Source organism: Protopterus annectens, chromosome 11.part0, assembly GCF_019279795.1.
Source record: "Protopterus annectens isolate FY-2018-M chromosome 11.part0, PAN1.0, whole genome shotgun sequence".
NCBI lineage: Eukaryota > Metazoa > Chordata > Ceratodontiformes > Protopteridae > Protopterus > Protopterus annectens.
In genome coordinates, this window is record NC_056745.1 from 1027821892 (window position 1) to 1027830785 (window position 8894).

Genomic DNA, 8894 nt, shown 5'->3' on the forward strand with positions numbered 1-8894 from the left:
ATAAACATTCTTTCTTATGCTCTTCAATGTCGGAATTGCTAACTGCAGCTAAGCAATGGGCACACCCGCGCACACACGCGCAAATACAGGCAGCTATTTCGGGACTTTAAAAAAAATAAAATGAATGTTTTACTTTTTATAACTGTGATGGGGGTTTACAATGTCAGGGAGTGTGGTTTTGGGTGCAAAGACATTTGAGCGGACTCATTCTTGTGTAATTTCATTTTACTTTTCCAAACCTTGCAGGGGCATGGACATTTAGACTGCTCAGCAGTCGGACACACCCCCTGCTTTCCTACACAGGCCGTGTAAGACTTATGGTTTAGTCAGAGTGCCCTCATGAATATTCATGGCATGCTGACGTAATACCGTTCAACTGCAGCCTCCGAGTAAGACTTATTAAGTCTTACATGGAGGATTCGTGAATCCGGGTTTTTTTTATATGACCAGTACTAATAGTTTTCTGCACACATTCCCAAACCACAAAAACAAACTTCTTAACATTATTACAATTAACAGAATGTTTATATAATGTATGTGTATTAAACTTTTTTGATCATATGTTTATGCTGTAAAATTCTAGAAAAAACTTCCTCACAGTTTTACATACATAAAATGCATTACATGTTAAACATGATGCATGATATACCACTTTTTCTGTACAACATGTAACTCATTACGAAGGATTAAAACTTTGTTCTGTAACTGGTAAATGAAACAGCTTGCCAACATTAATAAATGTGCAGGCTTTATATAACCCATAAGTTTATGAGCCATTTTCTTTGTTACTATCATTTTTCTTATCAAAATGGTTATATTCAAGCCAATTCTGCAAATTTGTACTGCCCTTATGTATAAAAGCAGGAACATTTCTTACAGCTTTGCATAAATCTCTATTACCTGCAATTATATGCCCATTATTATTAATATTGTTTTTCACTTTATAAGCATTTCTATTGTACCTAATGGCATAAGCTAATGTAAACATTTTTTTACTTTTATTCTTTCTACCTCTTTTAAGTCTAGAATGATTTTTCTCACCTATAGGCACTTTTATGTGATACATCCCATAATGGTCATTACTTGGTCCCATATTATTTTCATTGTTTATAAATGACATTATAGCAACAGTGCAATTTAACGTTCTAATCCTAAATGCAGATAATCTCTTCTACAAAACACATCAGCAAAATACGTTGAATATATATATTAAAATATTTTTATTCCACATGTAGGTATCTCTCTGAAAACAAACAAGCGCTTAATTCATCTAAAATACCGCACATGCCCTTCTGGACACAACAAAGGCTACTACAAAACAACAGAATCGCTATCATGCACTCAAAGAAAAACAAAATTACAGAAGTACAATCACACCAATATATAGATGTTCATTTAGATCAATCACTTTCTTTTTTCTTTTTGTGAAAATAACAACATGCAATGTCACCAAGCAGCTAAAAGCCTATCACTCCATTTCACACCATTTGACACCTGATTCCAAAAAGCCCTAGCAAGAAATGCACTGATCCCCAAATTGGAATGTACTCTACCATTGATTACCCCCTCATCAAAAATATAAACATACTACAAACAAATATAAGTAGAATTTGCTGAGCCATCCATCTTTCCCCACCTACAAACAGATACCACAACATCTTGAAAAGGCCAAAAGGATCCTCCTAACAGCACACACAACCCCCATCTCTCTTGCCCCCAACCTACTATTTGATCAGTGGAATATACCACCGCTCTAAAAATAGAAAAATTAATAAAGTAACATCCTACCCTCTCAGACACACAGATGGAGCAGCTACTCTTGTCAGACCTAATTCAAAGAGCAGTGAAACTACATATTCCTCCTGTAGGAGTAAGCTTAAGGATCATCTAACAGACTAGTAAATGCAAATGTTTTATAGACAATAGCAAGTCCTTGAGACTCCAGCCTAACATCTCTAGCTTATATAAATACTCCATATAACTTCACCACAGAAGATAAGGAATGAAATTCCTTAACTCTAGGTAGTCCATTACTTTTATACAGTGCTTAATGACATACACCATCCATACAGCTTGTTATGCAACATAACTTTAGAAGCTTACAATGTAGGCTGTTTGATCTTACAGATTACATATTTATGAATTAAGACCTATGGCATTTCTATTGTGAAGAATAATTGTAATTAAGTGTGTTGTGTACATTAACTTTAATTCTGTCAACATATTGTATTTGATCTTCATTTTACAAACTGTAAGATTTAGGATTTTGATAACTGTACTCTAAATAACTACTGCAAATAACTGTGAGCAAATTGCTCAGAGAGGCGACCATTACCTTGTATACTTTGTGAACTGTTCAATGGCAATTGTATTGAATGCATTTCCTTGTACATGTTGCTAATTTGTGCTATGACACAGGTGGTTATGATCATACTACCATATTGTTATGTGTTTTAGACAAGGATGTCAAGAGACTCATCTCAACAGCAAAGTTCACAAAGGCAATCTTGATAGCCATGTTTAGAATGAAAATCACCATGTATTATGATCAGAGTGACCAATCATTATTTTTGCATGGAGCTTTACTTGCTTCCTTTGTGCTATAAATGTTAGAGAAAAAAATGTGCTACTAAAATATACCAACTCCGAGATTGCACTACAGTGCAGTAAAGGGAACTCTTCTCTTCCCACACTCTATGTCGATCTCTGCTATATGTTTTGAAGTTCTGACACTTCGAGCATTCAAGTTCGATGTTTGGTGCTTCAATGTTGTCAGACTTCGACATTATGATATAGACTCGAAAAAAAGTGTAGTAATGCTAAGTATTTCAAGCTTTGAAAGCTTTAACACACTTAGCATTGCCACACAGATAGCAGTCAAAAAAGAAGAGAGGAGAGCTGTTAACCTGTCCATACTTCATTCAGAGAGTTTCCAAAAAAAAAATATCAATATAGTATGAACAGTTTAACACCTTCCCGCCACTCTTCTGTTATAGCTGCTCACTGATATTAATGTTTTTGTGCAAGACTAGAGCTTAAAAGAGGTGAAGGGTGCTTAACAAAAGCTTATTTGGCAGGTTTCTGACATCACAAAGTTGCTACAAGCCCCTTGTTAGGCATGTTTCTGACATCACAAAGGTGCTACAAGCCCGTTCTTCCCTTGATTTTGGAGAGTAATTGAGGACTTAAAGCCTATTCACTGTAACATTACATTTCCGTAAAATTACTCTCTTTGTACTGCATTGCAGCTTGGGTCATGGCTGAAAGGTGTCCCAGAATCTGTCCACTTACCTGATTAACAAACTGAAATAAAATAATGTTTTAATTGGAAAACAGAAAAAAAACTGCCATCCTTGTATGATGATTTCACTAATGAAATTTCTGATTGCTGATAGGTAAATTGATGAGTTTTGCACTATGTAATGGGATGTAGTAAGACACTTAGTTTAAAGACGGCCATATCAGCCCTGTCTGCCATCCTGTGTAAGTATTCATGGTTTCAAATGAATGAATACGTGAATTAAATAGAAAATAAGATGCACAGTGCAGTCACATAATACTTAAATGAGAGCAATAATAGCTTTCTGCTTTGACAAATGCCATTTCACCCTTTCACTTTTGTTGTATCAATCCACTACTACATCTTTGATGACATTGAGTCTGAGAAATTAGGGGGCTGGTAAGTCACAGATCAGTGCCCATGAATTCTGTTGTTTCAGGTATAAGGAACAAAAAAGATCTATTTCAGAAGTTAGCAAATCTTGTTTTAGATCCTAATAATGATAAAGGATCATGTTACTCTAAACCTTCATTGCCACAACACATTTCAAACATAGTCTTCAAAAGGAACATCAAAATCAATTTACCTATCTATAATATATTACTAAAAGGGAATATTGAGTGAAGTATGTTTGATGAATATACTTATAATTATTGCAAATATGTTTTCATTGACATAAGAGCCTGCAGATTAAACTGTCTCCTCATTGTTCATCAGCATCATCAACACCCTTTCTCCCATTTGTACATGGGGTTGGGGTATTATGTCAATTCTCAACATCTCTATCTATTCAATGCCACTCTCCTACCATGCCTGATTGTCATGGGTCATCCTTCATACAATCCATCCACCTCTTTGCAGGACTCCCTTGTTTGCCCTTGCCTTCTTCCTGTCGTTTCCGGATCTTCTTCACCAGATTATCTTCTGCTTTTCTGCACATGTACCTGAAACACTGTATTTTGTTCTCTTTGACCTTTTCTGCAACTGGAGCTACTTTGGCTTCTGCTCTTTTGTCCTCATTTCTTATTCTGTCCCACAAAGCCACGGTGGTGCAGTGGTAGCATTGTTGCCTCAAAGCAAGAGGTTCTCCCGTTCAATTCTTGGCTGGAGCGCCTTCTGTGTGGAGTCTGCATGTCCTCCCCTGCGGTTGAGTGGCATTCAAAAGACATGCGTGAATGGGTATGCCTTCTTTGAAGGTTGGGCGTCAAGCTGGCACCTCGGCACTGTAAAAACCTACTGCCAATCATTAGCGGACCGAAGTTCCGCTGTGGCGACCCCTAACCAGGAAAAGCCTTAAGAAGAAGAAGAAGAACAACAACAACAGTGTGCATCCTACCACCCATCATAGGCACCTCATTTCCATCACTTCTATCTACCTCAACTTCTCTGCCTTTACTGCCAAGGTTTCTGTAAGGTATGGTAGTGCTAGTTGCACCACCATTTTGTGCACCTTATTTTTCAGCTTCTTTGGAATTCTTCTGTCATATTCTACCCCTGGCACTCTGTGTCATTTGGCTGCAGCCCTCCTGTTTCTAGCTTTGACCTCCTCATTCAGACTTTTCTTCTCCTTAACCACCACTCCCAGATACTTGAAGCTAATTAGTTCCACTATTTTCCACTCTGTTTCAGTTCACAGCTTATTCTGATTTTCCTTATTTGCTGTTATGACAACTGTCTTATCTGTCCTCACTTTCATCCCATGTGCCTTCAGTTTTGCATTCCATTCCCCTTTCCTTTGTTGAATTTCTTATTCAGAGACTGTACTTGTAATGCCACATCATCTGCAAACAGCAACACTTTTGATCTGTCCTCTTTGATCTGTTTGCTATTGTAGTCCATCACCAGTATGAACAGCAGTGGGCTCAGAGGTGAACCCTAATGTACACCCACTCCCACTGGAAATCCCTCTGTGAGACTGAACACCATTCATATTTGATTTATTGGGTCCATGTTCATAGACCACACTAATTCTCCCAGTATTTCCAGGACTTCAAACCACCACAGGATTGACCAAAACCAGATTTCTTGGGGCTTTGATGTGTGCTTTTTCCAAGTCTGGGAACACCCAGTTGGACTCTTTCATCATCTTTAGCTTATTCGCAAATATCAGCCAAACTTCAAACATCAGGTCAGTTGTGCTGCATCTTGATTTGAATCTGAACTGCTGTCTCCTATCTTACTTTCTACTATTCTGCATATTCCTTTGTCTATCTTCCTCTCTAGAATTTTCATGGATTATGATAAGAGTTTGGTACCCATATACTGCCCAGAACTGCAAATGTTCCCTTTGTTCTTGAACACTGGTACTAATATGCTTCTCTCCACTCAAGTGGGATATATCTTTCTCTCCATACTGCTATGAGTACTCTCAGGAGTCATTTCTCCCCTATATCCCTTCCTCACCCAACATCCTTATCATATCTGCTTTGATCTCATTTGAGCCTGTGGCTTTCCCTGACTTAATTTTCATTAGTGCAGTTCTTACTTCTTCTATGATGGCTTCTATTTTTTTTCATTGTACACTGTCTCTAAGGCAGTACAGCTTCTGTGGGGTTTTCTTCATTCAGAAGCTGTTGGAAGTGCTCCTTCTATCTGCCTTTGATGTCCTGTGTGTTGGTGAGCAACTTGTTGCTGGCATTCCAGTTGAAGGGTGTCTGACTGTCTTCTATATTTTCTGACTTTGCCTTGCAACCTGATATAGCTTCTTTCTGCCATCTACCGAGTTACATACCAGGAGCTGGCAGAGTGCCTCTGGTGCCTTTTACTTTGCTATTGCAACTCCTCTCTTAACATCTTTGTTAGCCAAGCAGTATTCCTTCCCAGCCTGGTATGTCTTTTTTATCTCACACTTTTTCCTAAACTCTTTCTTTCTTTTTATGACTTCCTGGACTTCTGTAATCCACCAGCATGATTTCTTATAGTATATACCTTATTTTCATACCTGGCTCGACAGCATATCTGTTCTGTACTACTCACACATACTGTTTTGAGGCACTGCCATTCTTCTTCTTCAAGTCCATCTATTTCCACTTCTTAAGGTGTTAGAGCCCTGAGTAATTCCTTGAACTGTTTTGCTTTCTGTCCAATCAACTTCAATGTCTTTAACCTGGTTTCTGTTGACCTTAGAACCTTCTTTGACCATTGCTTGCACTTGATTGTGGGAACCACAGGTTTATCCTGTAGGCCAACTGTTTCACTAGGGATGACATTGCAAGTGCTGATGTGATGATAGGAGGTACTATCAGCCATGCCAGGAGAAGCAGTCCAGTTGACTGCCCTGACAGCTAGCTGGAATTTTGTAAATAATTATATGTCATTTGTATATCAAACTGATTTGTACAGATGCTTGTACTGAAAATGTATTTGTGAGGTTTGATTATGTTAAAAAAATGTGCCTTGCTGGAAGGAAAAGACATGTGCATGCATTATTGTAACTGTTTAAATGTATACATTGTAACAGCATATACTGGAAGTGAAGAGGTTAATCTTAATCCACCTGACTTTGCAAAATATTCTGAAATTAAATTACTTTATAGGTTAAGTCATAAAGATGTTATCTCACAGTTTTGAATGGAGCCAGAGACACAATGTCTTTGCTAGAGAATAGTTGGTAGCTCTTGTAGGAAGAGTGAAAATGTTTTATGTTTTTTTTACTTCCAGGAGATGCATCACATCTGAGCAAAGCTCTGTCTGTGTGTATTGTAACACATAGATGGTAAACCCTAGTAGCTTCTAGTGATGGGAGATAGTGCAGGAAACAGTCAGATGACCAGATGTACACAATGTCATTATGTACAGAAATAATGTTTTAATATTAGAGAAGACCGAAGTCTCTGCAGCATTCTGTTTTCTGTCTTGGGTCTGACAATAAGGACCCTCACCCATCTTGCCTTGCTCTATTCAATAAGAGGAACAGTAATCATTTTAGTCAATCAGGAATACATAGTGAGACTTGCTAATTACTGTTTTTTCTATAACTGTGTAAAACTTTCCATCAGTGTTATTTATTCCCTGTGACTGAAACTGTGGTGTTTACTGTAAATAGATATTTAGTATTTTCATGTTATTTTATTATGTATTATTAACTATATTTAAACTTCTCATTGTGGCTGTTCCTTTTAGAAAATATTTAAGTTTTGAGAGTATTTGCACATAAATGATTCTGCTTTTAAATAATGACACTTCTCATTTTCTAACTGGTAATACTCTATGCAGCAAGTTGTAAATGTTCAAGGCAAAAATCACCATCCTGCAAATAGATGTCTTTGCTCAGGAAGTAATACTATGTGACTGTTGGGAGATGAGTGCTGTGTGCATTAGTCATAGATGTACATCCAAGAAATTCCATGGTATGGTCCTGTAGGATGCGAATCTTACAGACATGGCCATCAGTAACATTTGCTCCATGGATACCTTCAAGTGTGCTATTGTCAAGTAGCTCATATGGGAGAATCATACATTTGCTATTTTATTTTATGAAAATCAGAATTTCTTGGACTTTCTGCCATAAGGTAATGTGATTTTCAGGCAGAAAAAAATTCTTAAGTATTTCAAGTGCTCCGTGCATAAATAGCAGAAATGCAAACATCTTAAGCATATGTATCTTCAGCTGAAATAATCTCATAATTTTGAGAGGTGTAAGTATTATACCAAAAATAGTCAATACAACAATCTCAGAGCACTGCTTGATATACTGTAATGTAGATAATATGAACTTACATGGCAAAGTATAATCATATAGCCACTAAGTTTTAGTTCCATATTTTTTCATTATACTGTCTTTGTAGATGGAAATGACAAAGAGTGTTGGACAGTTCAAGCGGTTAGATCCTGCAGGTGGTAGTTTGCAAATTTAGGCTCAAAAATATTAAAGGAAATCTAAAATTACTAAGCAGATGTTATCAAAATGAACACACTAGATCATATTTATAAATAATAGCACCTCTGATCAAACATTCCGAATATTTTCCTTATGGCTTGTCATTATGAATTCTGCAGTTTTACTGTGCAGTTCATGATATTGGTAAAAAAAAAAAAAAAACAACAAACAAAAATCCATCTACAAACCACAAATACAAGTATAACACTCTTGAAGAGACCGACGAGTAATCCATGGTCATTTACTTAAGAAAAAAAAACATAAGCACTTTTGTTCACAAAGTATCAAACGAACTTCTTAAGAAATTCCCTGATAATGGGAAAAAAACATCTGAAATCAAACTTTCAGAATATGTTTCTTATGGTTTACCATCCTGAATTTTACAGTTCTGCTGTGCAGTTCAGAACCAAAGGGTAATTTTGCAGTGACTGTGCATTAATTTCATGCTTATTATGCGAGATCACCTTTTTAGCTTTAATTCCTTTAGGACAGAGCAGCAGTCCATGAGGAAGAGTCCTACAAAAGGAATGTTCTATGTCTTGATTCCAAATGTAAAAGAAAGAAAGAAACTGTGACAAAGGGGAATACTATAAGCACAGCTATCTGGAATTTTGTAAATAATTATATGTCATTTGTGAATATCAACATGATTTATATGAAATTTGCGTGTTACAAATGCATTAGAATCATGTGTATATCAGACTTCTGATATAGAAGTGCATGTTGAAAACATTT